Source organism: Zingiber officinale, chromosome 4A, assembly GCF_018446385.1.
Source record: "Zingiber officinale cultivar Zhangliang chromosome 4A, Zo_v1.1, whole genome shotgun sequence".
Lineage (NCBI taxonomy): Eukaryota > Viridiplantae > Streptophyta > Magnoliopsida > Zingiberales > Zingiberaceae > Zingiber > Zingiber officinale.
The window spans coordinates 149,919,121-149,932,758 of NC_055992.1; positions in this window are offsets into that span (position 1 = coordinate 149,919,121).

Here is a 13,638-nt window from a genome sequence, read left to right on the forward strand (position 1 = left end):
TGATCCCTGTGTCTAAGTGTGCAGGAGCTTAGAAGCGTAGGAAGTCGAGCAGAAGACATAGCTAGCAAGAAAGACGACACAGGAAGGGAGCCGACGGGCTCGGTGCATCCGAAGGACGAAAGAACTACGGAAGAGTACACCGGTGGGCGAGAAGAACGTGTGCGGCGTTCGAGGGACAAGAAGCCGGGACGGAAGCCTGCTCAAGAAGAAGGCCAGAAATTAGGTTCGGGTGAGCCCTATTTCGTTTGGCCGAAATCAACCAAGCGATCGGAGCTTCGGAAGAAGAGGAAAAAGAGAAGTTGGAAGCTATTTATACCATGCAGTGTTGGAGGCGCCTTAGACTTGTCTGAGGTGCCTTCAAGCTGTCCGAGGCGCCTTCAAGAACATTGGAGGCGCCTCAGACCCAGTCTACTTGACCGTTTGAGTGCGGATAAAGTTTTATCCGGTCAAACCCCTTGGAGGCGCCCTCAACCCTCTTGGAGGTGCCTTCAGGACTCGGGATAGGTTTTTCAGGAATTATATAAAGACCCCTGGAGCTAGGAAATTAATCAATCAACTCAGTAACAACTTCCTAGCAACTTGTAAGAGCTTTTAGTGTGTAAAAGACTTCTCCGCCTTCAGAGAAGGAGACTTTTCTAGTACATTTTCCAACCGCCTTAGATTAACAACCTTCTTGATTGTAACCAAGTCAAAATCGCTGAGTTTTCTTTCTTTTATGTTATTTTGCTTTATTTTATTTTTCTTATTATTGTTACTATAATTTTAGAGTTGAAAGTTTGAGGAGGATATTCTTTATTTACAAGCAATTCACCCCTCCCCTCTTATCAGCCCCGCTGCACCAATATTATTGAACTCTCAATTCAAGTTAGTTTAATTATTTAGAATTTTACATTTAAACTTGTTTGGTTAATTATTAAGTTTGATAGTATAAACTTATTTATTCATTTTGAAAATTTCTTTATTTATTTATCATGTTAAAATTTATAAATATAGTTTATGATTATTAATAAACTGAATACATATATGTTCAATCTTATTTGTTTAATTTAACAAGTTGTTCAAGTTTATTCATTTAATGATCTTATATTTGTCGAACGAATATAAATAAATTTTTAACATGTCTAACATTATTAAATTTATTCATGAATATTTAATTTATTTATGATTCTAAAGACGACCTCGCATGAGGGTCGTCAATCGCAACTACCTGAGGTGACCTTGTGCCCACGGCCAGGCTATTGATAGTGGTGGTGCGGGTTCACTGTTTGCTGTCGTACGAGGTTTGATTGCGAGTTAGGTTAGGAGACATTCGATTACGCATGGAATTAAGAGGGAGAAAATTCATTTTTGTCCAATTTGAACATACTAAAAATTGATAAAAAAAAATTATCTACGGAGGGATTTGTCAATCTGTCTACCCGTAAATAAAAGAAAAAAAATAATAATTCATCTATTTTTACAAAATAAACAACGAAAGATTTTTCACTATGAAAATTTTTCATAGTCCCCCCCTCAAGTAAATAAGACGTAAATGTTTGCTGTGAAATGTTTAGAGGTTTTATGAATCATGGTTTTTAGAGTTTTGCTTCAGGTTTATATATTTGGGTTAATTTTTTAGTGTCTATGTTATTTTAAGCAAGCAATTTTGGATGAAACCACTAGAACCGTACGTCTTAACCAACAAAACATCCTAGTTTTGGATCCTAAATTCGTTACACTAATTTTATTATTATTATTATTTTTAGTTATTTAGATTCTTGTAATTGTTTGGATAAACACTATTATATAAATTTAAATGGTTCAAAATTAGAAAAACAATATAGAATAATTACAAAGAATCTGTGGATACAATAAAATATTTTTTTAATGAAATTTACAAAATTTTAAAAATACATAAAATAGCTCTAGAAGTGTTTGTTTGTCAAAATTTTAAAATTAAAAATAAATAAATAAAACAACTCCAAAGTCTAAAAAATACAACAATTATTATTATTATTATTATTATTATTATTATTATTATTTAAATTCTTATAACTGTTTGGGTAAAAACTATTATATAAATTTAAACCGTTCAAAATCAGTTGAAAACACATAGAATAATAGGATCTTGAAAATAAAATAAAGTGATTTTTTATGGAATTTATAAAATTTAAATCCATATAGAAGTTTTAGATAAAACTACTATATGACTGCAAACACCTATCTAAATTTCACAAATAGATCTTTTATTTAATCCCTGAAAAATCATATAATATTTTTTGTTAGACATAAACTTCTCCAAATAACCTCTATAGGTAAAAAATATTTATTCTCTAAGAAATTATTTCATTGAGAATTTGATCCCTTCTTTCGTGTGACAATCTACACTTAAATACCAACTTAACTATGCTAGAGGGGTTAAATTATTTGAGTATTATTAGGTTTATATATATATATATATATATATATAATAAAAAAGTAAATTTTTATATAAAATATAATTTGAGACATCTAATTTTATTAATAAAATTTAAAAGGACGCGTTTATACATTGTAAAAGATAATTTTCTGTTTTTAGAGGAAGATAAATTATATTAATAAAAGCTCATGAATTTACATGGGACAATTCAAAAATCGAAAGATGTGTTTAAACATTTCTATTACTTGTCAATATTCGGCGCATTACCTTTATATTGACACCTATTTTGAGTTAATCATATCAAGTACCCAAGACACGCTTAGTATGGGTTGATGAAATAATCGGTTGTCAGATATTTATGAGTTATTAATTGAATTTAAATTATATTAAATTAAATTCAACCTATAGTTGATCTGAACGGATAATTTTAAGCTACCAGTAGAGATTGATTTCTACTACATATCGAAGAACGGGCTGAGTCGTCGAGCGGGCAGATCAGCCGAGTAATAGGTCTATGTTGCCGAGCGGGCATATCGACTGAGCTGCAGGTCTATGTTGCAGAGCGATAGATCGGCTGAGCTACAGATCTGTGTTGCAGATGTTAGGATCGAAATGTACTAGAGGAGGGGGGAGGTGAATAGTTCGTCGCGCTTGATTGCTTGCTTCGTCGTTGTTGATGGGCAGCGGAATAAGACTACAAAGCATTCTATAATGCTAATACTAAGGATTTACTTGGTACCTGTTGGTGCGGGTAGCACTAACGATTTAACCCAGGTTTTGATAAATGACAAATCAGGTTAAGTTAGTTTGTTGTTGTCTGACACTTTGATCAAGTGTATAGGAGAAGTCCAGACAGGTCGACGGGCTGACCGGATGTCTGGCACGAAGCCCAGCTAGGTCGACGGGCTGACCGGATAGCTGGCGAGAAGACCAAGCGGGTCGACGAGCTGACCGGACGCTTGGCGAGAAGTCCAGCTAAGTCGACGGGCTGACCGGATAGCTGACACGAAGTCCAGACGGGTCGACGGGCTGACCGGACGTCTGACAGGTAAGTGAGGTAAGTCACTGGAGGAGAGTGACTGCGAGGACGCGTTCCCAGGAAGGGAACATTAGGCGTCGATCCGGCTTAGATCCATTTCGGATATCTAAGTCGAGATCGTGACTATATTCCGGTCTCGGAAAGACGGAATCTAAGTCATACTCTTTGCTATTACTTTGTTGAACTTTAATTGTGCTAATAATCTGTTTTACAGGATATATATTTGCCTCGGACTAACTCTATTTTGCAGGAGAAGGAGTTCCTGGAAATAGGAGGTCTGGGCGCCCGGAGGTAAGTTTTATCCAAACTCGCGCGTCGCCACGTGGAGTTTGCTGGTTGGACCTGCCACGTCCCACCAGGGCGCCCGGAAGGGATCCAGGGCGCCCCGAGCCTCATATAAAAGGAGGGTTAGAGGGGAGCTTCAAAAATACAACGAAAAGAAAGTCTTCTATTGCTTGCTCTACTGCTCTGCGCTCCAGCGACGCTAACAAAGATCCGACAATACGCTCCTTTCCTTTTCTTTAATTCTTGTCGGTATTTTCTTTATTTTGCTAGCATTCCTGTACTTTAAATTGTAATCATTTTCGAACTGCTAGTGATTATCCAATGAAAGTACTCACGGAGTACGGGACTTCGAGTAGGAGTCATCACAGGCTCCGAACGAAATAAAAAACACCGTGTTCAGTTTGTCTAAGTTTTTTATTATTCCGCTGCGCTTAACTCTTATTAACGCTGTTTTTTTCGAATCGATATTCACCCCCCCTCTATCGACGTTTCACGATCCAACAAGTGGTATCAGAGCAGGTACCGCTCTGATTTGGTGCAACCACCAATCAAGCAAAGGTACGCCTTTCGTTTTTTCCCTCTAAAACGGTTTTTGAAAAATACATCGCCATCTTTTCACCATTGTTTAGTATTTAAAAAATATTACATTTTCAAAATTTTGAAATAATATTTTTCAAATATTTTATTAATATTTTATTAATATTTTAATAATATTTTATTATTTTTTCTGAAAATAGTGAAATATTATTTTTTTTCAGCACTGCTACTCCAAGACCAAGTCTTGGGATTTTTTTTTTCTGTTTCTCTGTGTGCAAGAAAAATGACTCTTCAAGAAGGACGGAACCCCCACGAACCACCACCATACGATCAAGATTTCAACTATTGGAAACGATTAATGGAATGCTTCTTAGGAAGCGTAAACTTTGATTATTGGCTGATATTGAGAAAACCTTCTCAGAACTCAGAACTAAACACAAATGTAAGTAAAATCATTTGTAATGTTTTACCTAACAATGTTTTATGCAGAGTAAAAAAGTACAAAGATGCGCATGAGCTTTGGACCCAATTGATCAAACTTCACGAGGAGCCGATGGAGCTCGAGGATCAAGTAAAAATCGAATCTGAACTCGGGTTAGATCCAATCGAAAAGCCTACTGAATTAGGGGTTGCGCTCAAGGTTAGTGATATTTAACAAAATACACCTGCTAATAGTAGTTTAAAAAATATGAGCATTGATCTAGTTATTTCTGAAAATATATGTGAAAATAATGTAGTTGACAATAATTACAAAAATACCCCTATGATATTATCTGATAAAACAAATCCAATTAATTTAAAAAATTCAAACTTGAACTTAAACAAATCTGAAAACTCAAATGATAGAGATGACAAGGTCAATAGTGATCTAGATAAAATTAATAAATTATTTAATAATCTAGACAATATTAATCTAGAAAATCCTATCCAAACCCAAGATAATTTAATTAATAAAAAAATTAAATTTTAACAATAAGAATAATCTAATAAATTCCACTAATTATATCAACTTAAAAAATAAATAAAATATAAGAATAAAATCAAACACTTTGATAAAATCAAAACTAAATTTAACAAAATTAAAATTAAATGTTAAAAATAACATATTAAATAAAGATAATCTGAAAAATTCAAAATTAATAATTAATAAAAGGTTAAAAGATAAATCTTTAAGGAAATATAATTCAAACAATTTAATTAATTCAAATTTAAAAATGAATAAAAACTTAAATTTTAAAAATAAGCTATTAAAGAAAGATAATTCAATTAACCTAATAAAAGTGAAATTGAAACAAAATTTAAATATTAAAAACATTCTCTTAAAGAAAGATAATTGGACTAATTTAATTAATTCAAAATTAAAAACTTGAATCTAAATTACAAATTAAATATTAAATTTTATCCAAAACTTAACTATAATAAACCCAGAACTAAAAACTAAATTAATGACCAATAATTCAGGGGGAGGCTCCAGAATAGCTGACACCTCCAAAACTAACCTACCCGACAGGGTAACCCTAACCAACCTACCCGAAAAGGGTAACACCAACCAATCTACCCGACAGGGTAATTAGGACTAGTTAAAGAGGGTTCAAGTTTAACTTGAATCATGATACTGGTGAAGTTTTTTGATGATAGTATGTTGGGGAAGCTTGGGCATCGCATGTCTAGAAAGATATGGCTTCAATCTGGTGCATTTGGCCAAATGAAACCGACCGAAGCTACCTTTAAATGGATCCTAACTAGTTAGACCAAGGTTTAGTACTAAACTCCGTGGATAGCACTATTCGGAAAACCTCGAAAGGTTGGTTACTTCTAATGACGTCCAAGTGACTCACCAAGCTTAGAAGTTTATCCGAAGAATACCTATTTGTTGAGATCAAAGCTAAACCTGAATCTAACACAAGTTAAACCAAACTCTGTAATTAAATCTAAGTCATCTCACAAAATTATAGGATTCCCTGATTGATAATCTAGATCGGGTGAGATAAATAAGGATTAAATTAATTAAAATTAAAATTTGAATTTCAAATTAAAATTATATTTCGAATTTCAAATTAAATTAAAATTAATTAAAATTAAATTTTGAATTTCAAATTAAAATTAAATTTCAAATTTCAAATTAAATTAAAAATAAAATTCTATTTTAAAAATTAAACTTAATTATTTTTTAACTTAAAAATTTATTTTAAAACTTAATTTTTTTAAATTTATTATTTTAACTTAAAAATTTACTTTAACCTAAAAATAATTTTAACTTAATTATTTTTTTTTTAAAAAAAACCTTTTAAAAAAATTCTTTTAAAAATTATTTTAAAAAAAATTTTAAAAATTCTTTAAAACTATTCTAAAATTCTTTAAAAACTATTTTAAAAATTATTTAAAAACTATTTTAAAAATTCTTTAAAAACTCTTTTAAAAATTCTTTAAAAACTATTTTAAAAATTCTTTAAAAACTATTTTAAAATTCTTTAAAAAAAAATTCATTTAAAAAATTATTTAAAAACTCTTTTTAAAATTTATTTTAAAAATAATTTAACATAAAAATTATTTTAACTTAAAAATTATTTCAACTTAAAATTATTTTAATATAAAAATTATTTTAATTAACTTAAAAAATATTTTTAAAATTATTTTAAACTTAAAAATTATTTAAAAAATTATTTTAAAAACTTTTAAAAATCATTTAAAAAAAACCATTTTAAAAATCGTTTTAAAACTATTTAAAAAATTATGTATCATTTTGAAAAATTCTTCTTATTTTTTCACTATAATAAAATTCTGTTATCTTAAAAAATAGTAATAATAATAAATTATTTCTATAGATTATTTTCACTTTAAAAATTATTATTTTAACTTTAAACTTATTTTTAATCTTAAACATCATTTTAACCTTAAAATTATTTTTTAATTTAACTTAACTGAAAATTAAGTCTTAAATTAAATCTTAATATTGAAATTACAATTAAAATTAAAAATTTTAACTTAAACTTAAACTTAAATTAACCACTAATATTAATTTAAATATAAAATCAAAACTGAATCAAACGTATGTTAATTGACATAAAACATATTATAAAAATCATTTTAAATTTCTTTTAAATGCTGTTTTAGAAATCCCTTTTAAAAAATTAAATAAATAAATAAAAATAATAATAATAATTATAACTAACACTTTCATTGACCAACTCAATCAGGTAATATGAAATTTTAATTATTTCACTAAGTATTAAATTATTAAATCAAGTAAAAACTAATTAATAAATTATTGATAATGCTTAACTATTATTGAATTAATAAAATCTTATCTTATTTAACCTTAAACTAAAGTTAAGCGTCTGAATCTAAAATTAATTAATAATTGATTAATCAAATTTAAATAAACTTTTATACCAAGGATACAGAGATAATAATATATGTGTTACTAAATTAGACAAATGTGTTAGGGCTTTGAAATTTAACACAACCAAACCTTAGTATTAACTTAAGGGGGAGATATTAAATTAAGGGGAGTAAGCAATTTAGGGGGAGGTTCAATTTTTTTCTTTTTAAATCCCCTAGAAAATTAATAAATTAAAGGAGAGTAAGAAATTAAAGGAGTATCAAATTCAGGGGGAAGTTTTTTTTAATATCCTTAAGTGTTATTTTTTCTCTTTAAAATCTCTTTAGAAAATTCTACCCCAAATTACTTTGAAAATCTTATATTAAAAATTCTTAGCAAATATTTTCAAAAGCTTTATTTTAGATATCAGGTTTAGGGGGAGGATTAAATCAACACTTAGCACCTAAATTATTCTCTCCACCTTAAACATAAAGTTTTTACAAACTTAGTCAGTATTGAAAAGTAGATTTTTTCTTCAAACTTAGTTTTGAAATCCTTAATCTTAAAAACTAATCCTTATAAACCTATTCTTGAAAACTAGTTTCTATAAAACTAAATTCTTCAATTTGACTTTATAAACTGAGGTTTTGAAAATTGAATCCTTTGCCAACTCAGTCTTGAAAAGTAAATTTATTCAAACTCAGTCTTGAAACTTTGATTTTGAAAACTCATGATTGAAAAGTGTTTCAAAGTTGAAACGCATTTTGAAAATCTAAACCTTGAAATTTTTGGTTTTAAAAACACATGTTTGAAAAGTGTTTTTAAAGTTGAAACTTAATTTGAAAATTTGATCTTAAAATTCTCTTTCTTAAGTTTTGCAAAGTCAATTTATTTTGCAAAAATTATCTTTCAAAATTACTCAAAATGTACAAAATACTAAGTTATGTTACTAAATTAGCTATTTTCAAAACTTAGTTATTTTACAAAAGTTAAGAAACGAAAGCTAAATTACTCCCCTAGGTTAACTTGACATTATTTTTTTATTTTATTTTGTCTGAAGTCTATATTTATGCTTACTTGACATTTGTTCTTTTGATGAATGACAAAGGGGGAGGGTTAGGTGGTTAAGTTAGCCAAACCAAACTAAAAATACAAACTAAATTAAAAACCACATAAATGCATGTTGTTACTTGCATATGTTTTCACTAACTTAACCAGGTTGTCATTCCATCAAAAAGGGGGAGATTGTTGGTGCGGTTAGCACTAACGATTTAACCCAGGTTTTGATGAATGATAAATCAGGTTAAGTTAATTTGTTGTTGTCTAACACTTTGATCAAGTGTGTAGAAGAAGTCCAAACAGGTCGACGGGCTGGCCGGATGTCTGGCACGAAGCCCAGCTAGGTCGACGGGCTGACCGGATAGCCTGCGAGAAGACCAAGCGGGTCGACGAGCTGACCGGACACTTGGCGAGAAGTCCAGCTAGGTCGACGGGCTGACCGGATAGCTGGCACGAAGTCCAGACGGGTCGACGGGCTGACCGGACGTCTGATAGGTAAGTGAGGTAAGTCACTGGAGGAGAGTGACTGCGAGGACGCGTTCCCAGGAAGGGAACATTAGGCGTCGATCCGGCTTAGATCCATTTCGGATATCTAAGTCGAGATCGTGACTAGATTCCGGTCTCGGAAAGACGGAATCTAAGTCATACTCTTTGCTATTACTTTGTTGAACTTTAATTGTGCTAACAATTTGTTTTACAGGATATATATTTACCTCAGACTAACTCTATTTTGCAAGAGAAGGAGTTCTTGGAAATAGGAGGTCCGGGCGCCCGGAAGGGATTCGGGCGCCCGGAAGGGATTCGGGTGCCTGGAGGTAAGTTTTATCCAAACTCGCGCATCGCCACGTGGAGCTTGCTGGTTGGACCTACCACGTCCCACCAGGGCACCCGGAAGGGATCCAGGGCACCCCGAGCCTCATATAAAAGGAGGGTCAGAGGGGACCTTCAAAAATACAACGAAAAGAAAGTCTTCTACTGCTTGCTCTACTGCTCTGCGCTCCAGCGACGCTAACAAAGATCCGACAATACGCTCCTTTCCTTTTCTTTAATTCTTGTCGGTATTTTCTTTATTTTGCTAGCATTCCTGTACTTTAAATTGTAATCATTTTCGAACTGCTAGTGATTGCCCAACGAAAGTACTCACGGAGTACGGGCCTTCGAGTAGGAGTCGTCACAGGCTCCGAACGAAGTAAAAAACACCGTGTTCAGTTTGTCTAAGTTTTTTATTATTCCGCTGCGCTTAACTCTTATTAACGCTATTTTTTTCGAATCGATATTCACCCCCCTCTATCGACGTTTCACGATCCAACAGTACCCACCTCAAGAAGAGGTGACTAATCCAATGAGTCACACACGCGAGCACTCTCCATTAGGAAAATACTCATCCTTGATAAATACCGGAGGTGGAGAAACCTTATACAAGACTCACACATGCAAACAACTCAAAACAAGAAGAAATACAAACACAGACCTTACAATGTTTACACACTTATGCTCTCTTCTTGTTTGGGAATATCTCTTGATGCTTGGGAATGCAACTGCACCTCATTCCAAGACCCTTCAAGAACTGGTGTGTCACTGAGCTCAGTGGAGAAGAATCGCTGGAGAGGAATCGAAAATCTACGGAGGAAAACTCTCGTCAACAGTTATAACCTGCACAACAGTCGGATCCGAATCGATTGAATGACTCTCAATCGATTGGGGAGGCTTTGAATCGATCGACTGATTGATTCAGAGCGCATCTGTGCTCTCTGGAAATAGCCTGAATCGATCACTCGATCGATTCAGCTTCTGTGCGTGTTTTTTAGTTCCCCAATCGATCGGCTGATTGATTGGGAACACTTCTGTGCATGCGATATATGTTCCAAATCAATCGACCGATCAATTGGGCCGCTGCTTATCATATCACATCCCTAATCGATCGACTTATCGATTGAACCCCTGTTCAATCAATCAGTTGATCAATTGGTCTCCCTTTAACTTGCTTAAACCAAGTCTAGAGTTCCTAATTCCAACATCTGATCAATCATGACATGTTGGAACATCATACCTAGCATCCGATCAACCTTGACCTGCTAGACTCCTTCACCAAGTGTCTGGTCAATCCCTTTGACCTACTCGAACTTTTCTTCTCGTGCCAAATATCCGGTCAACTTTGACCCACTTGGACTTGCCATCTCGTGTCACGCCCACTTGGACTTCCTTCCACCAGATGTCCGGTCATCCTTGACCCATCTGGATTTCCTTGTGCCAAGTATCCAATCAACCCTTTGACCTACTTGAACTTCCCACACCATGTGTCCGGTCAACCTTTACCCACCTAGATTTCCACATGCCTAGCTTCACTCATCAGGTCTTTCCACTGTCCAACTTCACTCACTGGGACTTCTACCTACCTGACTTCACTCACCAGGACTTTCCACTACCCGACTTCACTCACCGGGTCTTTCACCTAACTTTACTCACTAGAGTTTTCACCTGGCTTCTCTCACGAGGATTTTCCATTGCCCGGCTTCACTCATCGGGTCTTTCACTTAGCTTCACTCACTAGAATTTTCACCTAGCTTCACTCACCAGGATTTCCCATATGCCTAACCTCCAGTTAGGACTTTCCCAGTCAAGTATTCAGTCAACCTTTTGACCTACTTGACTCTTCTTTATATCTAACTGGTCAATCTTGACCAGAGGTTAATTGTATTAACAATATCCCCAAACGGACGATTTCATTTGCAATCTCCATGTATTGTCAAACATCGAAACCCAAACATCTAGATTCAGGCTTGAGTCAACTCAAGCCTAGTCAACCTAACCCAGGGATATTGCACCAACAGCAGAGCGGCAGATTGATTGAGCAGCAGATCCACGTTATAGAGCGGCAGAGCAACAGGTCTGTGTTGTAGAGCGGCAAGTCTGCGTTGCAGAGCGGCAAGTTAGCTAAACAGCAGGTCTGCGTTGCAGAGTGGCAGAGCAGCAAGCACTACAAAAAAAAAATAATAGGACATTAGGACCAAAAAAATTAGCAGCGGTTGATGAAGCGGTTGTAAAAGCAGACCCAATAGAATCTGTCAAGTGTAATCGCTCTTAAAACCGGTCCAATTGATCTTTTTTGAAGCGGTTGGTAAACCGTTGCTATTGGACACATATAGAATCGGTTCTTAGAATCGATTCTATAAGTTTCTTTTAGAAGCGGTTTCAGAACCGCTTCTAAAGGTTACATACGAGATTAATAAAAAAAACATGCTCGCATCTCATATTATTTTCATAATTCTAGCAAACCTTTCTATTTTGACGTCCCTTTTTGTTCCAGCGACCTTCTCTTTTCTATCGACCATCTATGTTCCAGCGATCCTCACTATTCTAGCGACTTATCAGATTAATTGCACCCTAACATCATCCTTTAACATCCACATCATAAATCACATTTGATTTTGTTTCTTGAGGTAATTTCTTTGTTTAGTTTTCGTATGGTGATAATGTTTTTATATGTTAATGGTGATAAAATTATAATCGATTAGGGTTTAATTTGTGTTGGCCGGTAGATTTTTTGCTTACAACATGTCTATGATGCTAAGCTTCATTTTCATATTTTTATTCTCTAAGTTGAATAATATCACAGATTTCTCATAAGACGATTGACCATTAGCATATATATATATATGATTTTTTTTCTTTTGAAATCCTTCTGTTTATATATTTAAAATTTTATATTTAGGAATTATATTTTATATATATGTTTGTTGAATTCTTTGAAATTTTATCTATGAAGTTTCTTTAATTTTGATAAATCTTGTTTCAATGTGTAAACTTTTATAAATTATTGAACAACATCAAATTATGCAGAAGCAATGGATGGCTGCACCACATGACAGTCTTGAGTTTCGGGTGAGATTCCTATATTTTTTACATTATGCATTTGGTGATGCGACTCCAGAAGTCACGAGACCATGTCCTTGTTGCAAATGCATAAACTCATTGAGTCATGATCGTGAGACAATACACGAACATCTGATGATAAATGGTATCTTACAAGATTATCGCATCTGGAATTTTCATGGAGAAAAACTAATTGTACAAGATCATGATACATAGAACTTCATGATTCGGTGCAACAAGTTTCTGAGGTAACTAGCATGAACCCATGGTACAAGAAATGTTACATGTGCATTTGGAATGCATGAAGGATCTACAAGTAATTAAAATTACATTGGAGCATCAACGAGTTATACACCGATGGAATCTAATGTGAAAGATTTATATCGACTAATAGAGGAAGGGAAACAACATCTATATATCGGATGCACAGAGTTTTCTAAACTGTCATTCCTTGTTGAGTTATTTCAATTGAAAGTGAATGAAAAATAGAGTGAAAGATCATTTACAGCATTGTGGACTTCCTTCGTCAAGTCCTTCCATCTGAAGCTCAAGTGCCTAAGTCATTTTATGAAGCAAAGAAATTAATTTCTAGTTTAGGACTTCATTATGAAAAAATACACGTTTATTCAAATAGTTGCATGATTTATTGGGGGAAAAATGAAAATGAACAGGTTTTAGAGTGTGTAAACCTTCCAAGATGAAAAAATTTGCAGAAATCATCAAGGAGATCATATAAAGGTGGAAAAAATGTCTCGAGGTTAAAATTCCAGCCAAAGTCTTTTGGTATTTTCCGTTAAAACCAGGATTGCAACAGTTATTCATGTCATCCAAGACGTCTAAAAATATGAAGTGGTAGATTAGCTTCTCCCTCAATCTCTATTCCTACCTGATTTTCTGATCCAACCCTTCAACTGATTCTGACTCTGAAATATAAGTTGGAAAGGTGCATAAGGCAGTATTAGAACTTTCATGAGCTGAAATTGTTGCCCCTTTGTCTCCATCTGCTGGTGTATTAACTTGCAATGGGGTATCTGGCCTTAAGGCAGGCGGGATATCAGACACAACAGTGGATAAAACTGAGCTTGAAATCAATGGAACAAGAACTGTCTCTGAAACTGAATTTGG